Source organism: Triturus cristatus, chromosome 4_2 (assembly GCF_964204655.1).
Source record: "Triturus cristatus chromosome 4_2, aTriCri1.1, whole genome shotgun sequence".
Lineage (NCBI taxonomy): Eukaryota > Metazoa > Chordata > Amphibia > Caudata > Salamandridae > Triturus > Triturus cristatus.
Window position 1 is genome coordinate 69,747,471 of NC_140586.1, and position 13,063 is coordinate 69,760,533.

General features: G+C 47.6%; 1 protein-coding gene across 3 annotated transcripts in view; it reads right to left on the minus strand.

Moving 5' to 3' along the window:
• Positions 1-13,063, minus strand: part of RGL3 (ral guanine nucleotide dissociation stimulator like 3) — a 378,735-nt gene that overhangs the window by 243,706 nt on the left and 121,966 nt on the right. The gene's annotated exons all lie outside the window — the stretch shown is intronic.

Here is a 13,063-nt window from a genome sequence, read left to right on the forward strand (position 1 = left end):
GCCATATGCAAATCAGTCTGACCCTGTGCCTCATGGGAACAGTCCAGCCCGAACTGCCAAGCCATGCCTTCTCTGGACCGGAAACAAGCTTCCTAGGACCGGTAGACTGGGTGTGAGTGTTTGATTGGTTCTGATGCTCCGTCCATCACCACCCCCTTTTGTACCGCTTTGTTCGCCATAAGTTGGCAGGGTATGCTCAGACGTGAGTCCCTTGCTCACTTTGCCACTGGATTCAAGCAAGCCTGGCTGAAGACGGCTGAAATGCCAGAAACCGGTCCTAGGAAGCTTGTTTCCGGTCCAGGGAAGGCATAGCTTGGCAGTTCGGGCTGGACTGTTCCCATGAGGCACAGGGTCAGACTGATTTGCATATGGCCATGTCTGAACTGGGGTGGCAGAGTGGGCTAAAGAACGGTGATGGATCCAACCCAGATCTGTAGACTGGGTGTGAGTGTTTGATTGGTTCTGATGCTCCGTCCATCACCACCCCCTTTTGTACCGCTTTGTTCGCCATAAGTTGGCAGGGTATGCTCAGACGTGAGTCCCTTGCTCACTTTGCCACTGGATTCAAGCAAGCCTGGCTGAAGACGGCTGAAATATTTGTAGAATAACAACCTAGGCAATTCTTGTAAATAGCAATAGTAGATATTTTCCTTTTGATAGTCAGACCAGTTTAAGCAGTAAGACGAAACAAAAATTTAAGATTGTGATTCTTTTTTAATTATAAATTCTGAATACATTCACAATTAAAAACAAGTTTATTCTATACATAATAAAAAATCATAACAAATGGTAAAATAAGTTGTGGGTTACATGGAGATAAAAGATAAACAAATGTGGTGGCACAACTGTTTATAGTTCGACGCGCGTTTCGGCGTAGTTAACGCCTTCGTCAGGAAAACTAAGGCCACAATTCCTGTAATATAAAAACAAATAGACAAATTCTAAATCATGTTTCGTCACTGCCATTTACATTTTTTAGAATTTCTCTCATTATTGAGTTTGACATCTCTTAGGTCTGACTAGATGATTTAATTTAATAAACATATGGTATGCCTTCAATCACATGGTCATAGTTGTGACTTTATTATGACAACACTTAGTTTGGTCACAGAGAGGAGAGAGCAATATCTGAGATAACATCAGCCTCTTAATACAATAGAAACACTAACACAGTATATTCCATTTTTTTATATAACATCTCAGCTTATTGATAATTGGTAGTGATTTCTATGGAAAGGTAGAGTAATAGAATAGTATAAAGCAGATATTTACGGTCTTCACTAGTTTAGTTTTAAGATGAAGAGCAATTTGTTAAATGTCTACCTGTTTTTCAAAGTTCAGAAGGAGGCTTTTTCCAGGTAGATAGGTAGATAATTTTTTCTTGTAGGTGAATACCTATTAATATAGAGCATATGATCAGCTATTTTTATTTAAAGACATTATCTTTATTCTAGTTCATCCCAAGTTGATTTATACCTTAATGGATGTTTATTCACTCAAAGATAGTGGATGTTGAGAGGGGATGGCTATTCTTTTATGATCTGAATTCTGGTAGATCCATAGATATAGCGCAACCTAAGATGGGAATTAAAGAATACATAACTGGCTAATATTCATATGGGAATGTAGCAACACAGCTTGGTTACTTATTGGTGTCGTTGATATGTTACCTTATTTGACTGGGGTGGCAGAGTGGGCTAAAGAACGGTGATGGATCAAACCCAGATCTGTAGACTGGGTGTGAGTGTTTGATTGGTTCTGATGCTCCGTCCATCACCACCCCCTTTTGTACCGCTTTGTTCGCCATAAGTTGGCAGGGTATGCTCAGACGTGAGTCCCTTGCTCACTTTGCCACTGGATTCAAGCAAGCCTGGCTGAAGACGGCTGAAATGCCAGAAACCGGTCCTAGGAAGCTTGTTTCCGGTCCAGGGAAGGCATAGCTTGGCAGTTCGGGCTGGACTGTTCCGATGAGGCACAGGGTCAGACTGATTTGCATATGGCCATGTCTGAACTGGGGTGGCAGAGTGGGCTAAAGAACGGTGATGGATCAAACCCAGATCTGTAGACTGGGTGTGAGTGTTTGATTGGTTCTGATGCTCCGTCCATCACCACCCCCTTTTGTACCGCTTTGTTCGCCATAAGTTGGCAGGGTATGCTCAGACGTGAGTCCCTTGCTCACTTTGCCACTGGATTCAAGCAAGCCTGGCTGAAGACGGCTGAAATGCCAGAAACCGGTCCTAGGGGAAGGCATAGCTTGGCAGTTCGGGCTGGACTGTTCCCATGAACAGTCCATGGGACTGGAAGAGCTAAGGAAATGAGGTTCACTGGCCCTGGACATCGCGAACAGCCATCACAGGCGGCTACAAGATCATCCACAAGGACCGCATCAACAAACCAGGGAAGGCATCGCCGTCGTACACAAAAACACCCTCCGTCCCACCACCCACGCGGACGACCAATCGACCAACATGGAGCACCTCCACTTCCAGATCCAGACCAAACTGAACACCACCCTCAGGTGCACCCTTATCTACAGGTCCCCTGGACCCCACCCGCCCATTAGCGATTCCATTATCAACTTCATCGCACCCCACGCTCTCGCCTCCACAGACTACATCCTCCTCAGCGACCTCAACATCCACCTGGACAAAAGTCCAATTGGCCGCACCCTGCTTGTCCTACCAGCGTGTTACCCCAAGGCATTGTGGTCCATACAGTAGCATCGGCGAATACGCCTGTGCCAAAATTGTAAGGACAACCTTGCCACCATTGGACTCAAACAACGGGTCACCACCCCAACCCACTCAGCCGGACACACGCTCAACCCCATCTTCTCCGCCAACGACAATATCACCATCCGCCACACCACCGAGCTCCCATAGACCAACCAACGCTGCGCCCACTTCTCCTTCACCAAACCCACCGTACACCACCACGTCCACCGATACCCTCGCAGATGTTGGAACAAGTTCACCGAAGAACAGATCACCACCTTCCTCAGTAAAAACTCCCCCACCAACATCCATGGATGCTAACACCTCAACACGCAGCTTCTACCGATGGATCTCCAACTGCGCCGACACTTAATGTGGCTTAACACTGCCTTGTAAAGAAGGCCCCCTTTCACGCAATGCTTAGCTTGAAAGGGGTGGGCTGAGGGAGTTGCGGTGGGCATTCCACCCCAACACCCATTAATTTTGATGCTGCCCTTTATTTACAAGGGCAGCGTAAATAGGAGGCAGAAACTTGGCAAAGCAAGGAGAAATGCGTTATTTCTCCTCAATTTTGCTCTTTCCCATGGATATTGTTTATGTTCAGGAAGGTGACCCTTCCTATACATAAAGAATCTTTTAAAAAAAATACATTTTGTAACTTCCATGTGTGCTGCATTAGGCAGCACACGTATAAGTGACAAAACTGCATTTCAAAATTGTTCATGTGCAGAAAGGGGGAACTTCCTGCACATAAACAATATTTCCCTGCACGCAGACACCCTTGCATTATGGTGCAAGGGTGCCTACGTTGGCACTACACTGCTAAGTGTAGCGCCAGTGCAGGGGGAAACGCAGGGCTGGACCATATTCTTGTAAATATGGTGCAGCTCTGCGTTTCTGAAGTGGTAGAGCGTATCTTTAAGTCAAGGAGGCTAACGACATGCTCCACCAATTCTGTTGTAAATATCCCTCTTAGTATTTTATATTGAAAGAATTTGCAAAAAAACAAAGAACTTTAATAGGAAGGTTGGTGCTGCATCTCTGTGACTAACTTTTGAATGGTTGGCTTTATTTCGCAGTACGAGGCTCCTGCTCCTGCCAGGGCCAGACTGGAAACCCAAAGCAGCCCTGGCAAATGTTCTCAGACCATTCCCCATACAGTGCACACCAATTGCAGTGAGTGAGCTTGACCACTACAAAGGGGGATTTGGGGGGCTCTACCCCCCCAAAAAAAAATTGGGAAACAATGGTGCAGTCTACATCACCTTTAGCATTATACAATTAATTGTATTACCTTTTAAAGAATAGTAAATGAAGATCTTTCTATGCAATAGGATACGACAATCTTTGTTGGGGTTCTTCAATGATTGCCTTATTATCACCCTCCAACAGTGCATCTCATCTCTCCATAGCCCCTCTGTCACATGTATTTCATTTGGTTTATAGTATCTCTCATACCATTGTAGGATGTCAAAGCACTTTAAATCACACAAATATAGAGACAATGAATGATACGTGTAAATAAGTGTATAGAAAATGTTACATAAGGCAAAGGGGACTACAAGGTGTAGGATTCACATGTCATTACTACTGGTAGACATTTTTAAAGAGTGCTTGGTCTGGAGAAGCACAAACTCAGGAGTCAGAACAACACAGTGGTTAGCATTGACTTTAACAATGAAAATGTATTTCCACCCAAATAAACCTTTTTTAGCAGCATCCGGATAAAGATAGACTGGGGAAAGACATAAGTTACAAACTTGTACCATGAAGTTTGCAAGCAGCTCTTTGATGATAGTTTATAGGTCACTGTGCTAGATTATGATTGTCTCTTACGAACTGCAGTGTAACAAAAGAATCTGACAAAAGCAGTAATCCACTGACCTCTGCACATAAAATACCGTTTTTTAAAATGCATGGTACACGTTCTTTGCAGTAAGCATATTAATCATCTGTGCTACATTAGATAAGTCAAAGCTGCCACTGGACAAAACTCTCATCTCTCTCCAGCAGGTACATTAATCACTGGCATTTTCTTGACACTTTTTTTGTTGCTCAAAAACTGCTAATTTTACAAGGAACTTTGCAGTGCTTTTAGAACTGCTGCCTGGGGACCCCCTGGGAATGTGCCATGGACCCCTGGGGGTCAGCGGACCACAGTTTGGGAAACACTGCCCTACGACACCGGACCCCAGCAGACCCTGCTCAGCTGGACTCCCTTCACTGCGGACGACACCTTCTAGATCATGAAGAACTTCCACTCTGGAACACCCTCGAACCCCTGCCCGGACCACACCTTTAACAAAGCCTGCACCACCATAACCCCTGAACTCTGCTGCACCATCAACTGCTCCGTCACCTCCGCCACCGTCCCAGAAGACTGGAAACATGCAGAGATCAACCCCTCGCTGAAGAAACCCTATGCCGACCTGACGGACCTCAAGAACTTCAGACCCATCTCTCTTCTCCCCTTGCCTGCAAGGTCATCGAGAAGGCCATCAACGCCCAACTCTCTGAGTTCATCTAAGCGAATCACATCCTGGACCTCTCCCAATCCAGCTTCCGAAGCAACCACAGCTCCAGACCACCCTCCTCGCCACCACAGACGACGTCCACACCCTTCTCATCAAGGCAAAACCGCAGTCCTCATCCTCTTGGACCTTTAAGCCGCCTTCGATACCGTCTCTAACCACACCCTATGCGCAAGTCTCCATGATACCAGCATCCGTGACAAAGCCCTGGAATGGATCTGCTCCTTCCTCACCGGCCAAACACAGAGAGTCAGACTACCACCGCTCTTCTCCTTTAACTGCAGAGATCAGCTGCGGTGTGCCTTAGGGCTCCTCTCTGAGCCCCACTCTCTGCAACATTGACATGGTCCCGCTCGCTGCCATCGTCAGGAACCACGGACTGAACATTGTCTCCTACGCCAACGACACCCAGTTTATTCTCTCCCTCACCAACGATCCCAGAGTCACCAACTTCCACGACGGGATGAAGGGTGTCGCCACCTGGATGAAGAATAGCTGCCTCAAGCTCAACTCAGAGAAGACCGAAATCCTCATCTTGGGCTCCACCCCCTCCGCCTGGGATGACTTCTGGTGGCCCGCAGCACTTGGAACCCCCCACACCCACATACCACACATGAAACCTAGGCATCATCCTGGACTCCTCGCTCACCATGAACCGCCAGATCAACACTGTCTCATCATCCAGCTTCAACACGCTACACCTGCTCTGAAAGATTGTCAAGTGGATCCCCACCAAGTGCAGAAAGACAGTCATCCACGCACTCACCAGCAGCAGAATCGACTACGGCAACTCATCTATGCCAGCATCACCCAGAAACTTCTCAAGTAACTGCAGAACATTCAGAATGCCTCCGCCAGACTCATACTCAACATACCTGCTACAGCCATTTCACCAGCCACCTGAGAGACCTCCACTGGCTCCCAGTCAACAAAAAAAACACCTTTAAGCTTCTCACACACGCCTACAAAGCTCTACTCGACGTGGAACCTGCGTACCTCAACCACCGCTTCACATTTTACGCACCCACCAGAGACCTCTGCTCCACCCAACTGGCCCTGGATATCATCCCACATATCCACAAGATCACAGCTGGAGGAAGATCCTTCTCTTACCTCGCAGCAATGACCTGGAACACCCTGCCTCTCCACCTCCGGCAATCACCATCACTGCTTCAATTGAGGAAGGACCTCAAGACCTGGCTCTTGAACTGACCCACAGTGCCTTCGGCCGATCAGCTCACCCCCCCGCACCTTGAGCCCTTTACGGGTTAGTAGCAGTGCTTTAAAAGTAACCTGATTAATTGATTGATTGATTGGCAGGATTGTCTCTGGATTTCAGTACTTTACTAACTGGAAGGGCTCTCTGCAGGCCAGGAATGAGGTGCAATGTCAGAGCTGTGAGTGGGCTGCAGTGCTTGGAATAATAACAGGTGAGCTTGGGGGCCAGGATCGAGATACAATGCCAGCACTGTACATGAGCCCCAGCACATGAATGACAGGTCGTGCTGTCTGTCAGTGTCCGTAATGAGGTACGCGTGGAGTCCCAGTACTGGGGTAACCAGAGGTTTTGCATGTCAGAACTGAGGTGCACTAGCAGAGTTGTGTTGTGCAGCACTATACTGTACAATCCGGGGTTTACGCCAGCCAAGGATTGAGGTACAATGGCAGAGTCCGGTGGATCACAGTGCAGGAAGAGCAAGGAGTGCTCTAAGTCAATCAATCAGTCATGATTTATAAGACAGCTAATCACTCAATAGGATATCCAGGCGCTTGCAGGCCCCAGGGGCTAATTTGAACAGCCGAGTCTTGAGAGCCAGTCGAAATTCCGGAAGTGAGGTGATGGTCTGGAAGTGCGTGGGGAGGCTGTTCCAGGTCTTTGTGCAATGTGGGAGAAGGAACGTCCTCCACTTCTGGTTCGGTAGATGCGGGGAGTATGGGCAAGTGAAAGGGAGGCAGAGCATAGTCTTTTCGATGGTTGGTGGAAGTTCAGGCAGTGGTTAATGTATGCAGCTCCTTGGTTGTGTACAGCCTTGTATGTGTGGGTCAGCAGCTTGAATTGGCATCTCTTCTGTTTGGGGAGACAGTGGAGTTTCCTGAGGTGGGTTTGTCAAGGAAGGCCAAGGATGAGTCTGACTGCGGCGATCTGTATGGTCTTAAGTCTCTGTAGAATGTGTGCGGGGATTCCTATGTGGAGGGCATTGCCGTAGTACAGTCAGCTGGTGATGAGGGCTTGTGTCACGGTGCGTCTCGTGTGTAGGGGTAGCCACTTGAAGATCTTATGAAGCATGCGCGCAGAGTGAGGAAGCAGGTGGAGGAGACAACATTGATCTGTGATTTCATGGTGAGCTTGTTGTCAAAGATGATTCTGAGGCTTCTGGCGTGGTTGGAGGGAGTGGGTGCGTATCCTAGGTCTCATGTCCACCAGGAATCATTCCATATGTCGCTGCTGTTGCCAAAGATCAGTACTTCCATCTTGTTTGTGTTCAGCTGCAGGCAGTTGTTCTTCATCAAGTTGGCGATGTTTGTTTTGCATCTGTGGAAGTTGGTTCTAGTGGTGGTGGGGGCATCGGTGAGTGAGAGGATGAGTTGGGTGTTGTCTGCGTAGGAACTGTGTTGAGACAGTGGGATCTGACAATGTTGGCCAGCAGGGTCATATATGCGTTTAAGAGCATGAGGCAGAGGGATGAGCCCTGGGGGACACCGCAGGTGATCTCCTTGGGTTCAGAGGTGAAAGGTGGATCCTCTGAGTTTCTCAAGTGAGGTGGGAGGTGATTCATCTGAGAACGTCCCCATGGATGCCGATGTGATGGAGTCTTTCCATCAGTGTGTGGTGGGATGCGGTGTTGAAGGCCGTGAGAGGTCGAGGAGGATCAAAGCTGCTGTTTCTCCTCAGTCAAGAAGGGTTCGGATGTCATCGGTAGGTGTGATCTGGGTGTTTTCAGTGCTGTGATTGCTACGGAAGCTGGATTGAGTGGTGTCGAGTAGCTGGTTGTCAGGACAGATGTGCACTGGCAGAGTATATGGCATCCCAGTGCATTAACAAGGCGAGGATTGTGGTGCAACAGCAGAATGTTTATTCCAGCATTCCAATTGCAGGGCGCACAGCAGATCAGGAGTGAGGTTCACCGACAGAGCTGTGTGCGGGTCCTGTTTGGAATGGCCATTGTGCAAGGCTCTGGGTGGAGGTGCATGTGTTCTCTATCATTACATCTCTCTCTCTCCCCTACATGTCTTTTAACCTGATGTTGCTTTGCCTTCGGGTACTCTCTTATGAAATGATAAAGGATTTCTACTAAAATGCCAAGGTGTGCTGAACATATTGTCTGACATGGTACATATTAGGAATTTTGGAAATTATTAATTGAGATAGTTTTGGATGACTCCGAGTTCCAATGTGTGCTGCCACCCCGGATGACATTTTGTCTCTCTCCAGGCCAGGGGTCTCCAACCATTTCTGTAATAAGAGCTGCTTATGTTCAATGAATATCACCCCGAGATCCTGATATTTTTAGTGTTCTACCAGTGACCTCTTCAGACAAGATTACATTAGATCCATTCTAGGCGTGTCTACCAGCAGTGATCGTCTCAGTGCATCATGCAGGTTTCCAGCAGTTATATCGAAAAGGGTTGTGTCACTTTTGAATGTCTTTACATAGTTAATACATTACAGCCATCGCTGTGATGTCTCTGACACCAAGGCAATCCTAACAATAGCAGTAAGTCTCACAAATGCCACATTACTCATCTCTACTATCGGGCATAAAAGTATTTTGGTAATTCAACCTTTTTTCTCCAAACATCAGCTTTAAGTTCTGAAAATATGCACATTTTCTTCTCAAACACGCATTGTTCAGTTGTGGTATGAATATATTACTTTAACCAGGCAAAATCTTCCAATGTACTAGCCTGAGCTACACACTGGAGAGCTATTGACAAGTAACTAGCTGGAGAGCTATCAGTAGCTCACGAGCTACTCGTTGGAGAAGTCTGCTCCAGGCTCTTTCACCACAGCGTGCTCTCTCTCTCTCTCTCTCTCTCTCTCGCTCTCTCTCTCTCCTCTTCCCCCACACACTCTCTCTCCCTGTCATATCTCTCTCTCCGTGCAATCTCTCCATTTAGAAAGCTTACATACATTGACCCTAAGGCGTGCTATACATATCGTTCAGGTCTCAACACTTTCAAAGTTTAATTTCTAAAAGTTACATTGGCAGATATGAGTCCCCAGTATTAAAAAGTGTAAGGAATGTGTTGACATGTAAGAATCTGAACACAGACATTCAGCCAATGCTACCCACAAGTCACTGCTATGGCAGAAGCTGGGAAGATAATGGAAAACACATTTTAGGCCGGAAAAGGCGCCTACTATAACTCGTGTCTGACTTTTCTCGGCCCCAGGAGTAAAGGCTGACTGATCACTTTCACAGAATAAGAAAAGCCAAACGAACAAGGCCACAGCACCGTTGGCCAGACAGAAAATAAGAAAGAGAAGAGTTCTTTCTTGAAGCTTTACAAATCACCAATGCTCCAGAAAATGAATCGAGTATTCGTAGTGTAACAAATGTGATTTCTATAGCACGCATAGCAGAAGTATAGCCATTTAAAAACAAGCGTTGGCAAAGCCAATAGATCTTACGCAGGCCGCCGCCAGTCTTTTGAATTTGCCATTGCTTGTTTTGTTTTGTCATGGTTTTTGAAAAACATTTTCACTGGGGAAGCTGAGACCCACGTCAATCTAAAAACAACTACTGGCTAAAAGTAAAAATATTTTTAGGACTCAAAAAAATGGCACATTGCCATATCAGTCCCTAATACTCTAGTACAGTCTTTAGTGCGAGTATGTGCTCCTTGTGAAAGGGCGGAGTGCCGACCATCATAGTGAAGGTAGCCAATGGCTAAAGTGCAACATATAAGCTGCGAAATATACATCATACTAGAATTGTGATTTGAAAATCTAAATAAAATATATATTTTGTGTGCTACTTATGTTCGTGTAGTCAGAGTCCTTATGGAGTCTGGCGCTAATACTCTACAAAATTGTGGAATGCACATATGTGAATGGCCACATCGCCCTCAAACCGATCCCTTAAGTTAGAATGAATATTGAAAATGCCCCCTTCCCCCGGTCCGTCACGGATACTCCTCAGAGAGAGGCCACAGGCAGCGACACTTAAACACTCTCAGCCCCTGCTCTTACCAGGATCTTTCCAGAATGGGACCAAGGACAGAATTAACAGGGATGCCTAAAAATGGCATTTCTATAACTTAAAAAGCAGACATTCCAGGCAGGCGGACAAGCACACCCTGCTCCCCAACGGAACACCGTACTGCATGTACCCCGCAACAGAGGCCAAAGATGGAATGGGCACGATGGCCTAGCTTCTCATCGTCGCCTCTCCACCTCACACGGATTTCTCCAGAGATTTGAGCTCTGATACAATCCCCTTATTGCCATCAGCACCTCATAAAACACACCATGGTGTGTCTTGTACGTGTTTTTGGTGTATATCTAGATGTTGGTGCTACTTTTAACTGCTATATGAGAAGAAGGGGTTGGGAAAAGCAAAAAGTGGAAAGGATTGAGGAAAGTGGGGTATGGGCAGAGAGAGAAGGGACTGCGACGTCCAGGGCCTGCGTTAGCGCTGGAAGCGCCCCCCTCCAAAGGTCGGCGCCCAGTGCGGCCGCAACTGTTGCATTGCCCTAAAGCCGGCCCTGGTGGTCCCTATGCAGGCCTCCAAGGCCTGAGGGCAAGCCAGCTTTGCTCTGTTTAAGCATGAATATCGCGCATCGAATTGCTTGTCCAATATAAGCTTGTTATGTCCGTTTTTAAAGAGATGCATTTTACTGACTCTGGATCCACACCTCGCACAGACTTGACGTTTTGAGCAGTGAGCCTTACAAAGACAAGGAAGGAAGCCCCAGATAGGAAGGAGGCTCCGTGTCGTCTTTGCCATCCCTCCGCCCCATAAAGTCAGAGTTAGTAAGGCCTCTCGATGTAGCCATATTGTTTGGGGCCAGCGAGAGCTGGACACTGCCTAGCCATTCATTCAACCAGGTTGATGCCCGATGGGTCCTCTGTGTTAGAGTCTTTGGGGCCTGTCCCCAGGACCATCCCCGCCTGGCGTAAGGCTGCTTCGCAGTAGCTGATCGCACTACAGATAATACAGATGTTATGTGGTCGCGCAGTTCATCTTCCGTGCTGCAGCCGCACAAACACAGCTGGCCGCACAGGCCCCTCGGCACAGCTCGTGTTCACGAGGGACAGACAACCTCTGGCAGACTGCTGGCTCACATTAGCGCAACCGGTGCAGTGGCACCGGTACACAAAGGTGAGAGAGGTCCACTGCACCCCATTAATAGCTGCCTTTCTGTCGAGCCGGGACCATTCAAGGCTCCCCAAGCAGCACCCAGAGGCGGCCTGGCCATGGGGCCAGCAAGGGGTCCTATTATAAAATATATTTTTAGCAGATCCGCCTAAACACAGCCTTCGCCCCACCTCTGCTTCCAATCGCGTTCGACAGATGCGAGGGGGGCGGGGGGTTTGAGCAGAAACACGTGCTGCACTTTCAACTCCCAAAAGCGGAATAATGCCTGTGAAAGGGGGAAGAAGCTTGCTGCTATAGGTGACGGCATCAGGAGGGGGGAAGTGTCCCCTAGAATCGCACAGATCACCCAAGCCCCCCAGCCCCGGCCCAATCAGGCACGCACCAACACTGGCCGGAGAGCACACATGCGAATTCTCTCTGATGACCAACTTAACGCTTTCTTTGACTGAAACTGTTCCCATTTCCACACACTGCAACTCCTAAAATGTCACTCCTTTACCTCTAACTAAATGGACAGTAGTTTTCCCTCCTTCTGTTCTATGATGTCACCCACAGGATTGTCTAAAGGCAACTTCACTCCAGAAACCAAACTATCCGCTCTGTTGCGTGACTGCCACGAAAACACCGAGTCAATGTCTCCTCCATGCGCCGCAGCTGGGTGCCTTTCCTATTTGTAGTGGTACACCCTGGCACGCCGTGCTACCCTCTCACTGCCCTCTCTGTAACAATGACCAGCTTCTTGTTAATGCACAAGGAACTCTCGATCATAAAGAGGTGAGAGTTAGACCAGCCATGAGAAGACGCCTGCCTCTTTGAGGTGGACATCATTTGCAGCCAATCAGAGGACGCTGAGATCTCCCCAATGTCTCTGAAGGGGCCGTGGCGTTCCTGTGGACAGACAGACACCCTGTGTCACCCAGTCTGTCTGTGAACGCTAACAACTCTGCAATGCGGACCAGGCAGAGAGCCATAGGATGCCTCCTCTGGTGTTAAACCGTCAGAGGCACTAACATCTCTCTAAATGCCCGTGAATCTATCAGACGGCTACCAACATGTCCCCTTTGGCTGTAAAAGAGTTATTACAATATCTCCCCACTGACTGAATCTATTACAGGACACTAACATCTCTATCTTCATTGGTTGTGAATCTGACCTAGTCATAAACATTTCCCCACTGGCTGTAAACATGTCAGTCATTAACATCTCTCCCACTGACTGTGAATCCGACAGAGATTCGTTGACATTTCTTCACTGGCTGTGAATCTGTCAGAATCATCATTATCTCTTTATACTGACTGTGTATGTCAGAGTCGCTCACATCTCTCCGCTGGCAGTGAATCGGTCAGAGGATACTAACATCTGCCCTCTGGCAGTGAATCTGTCCGGATCATTAACATATCTCCAATGGCTGGGAGTCTGTCAGATGGTCGTTAACATCTTTCCACTGGCTGTGAATCTATCAGAGTCATTAACATTCCTCCACTTGCTGCACATC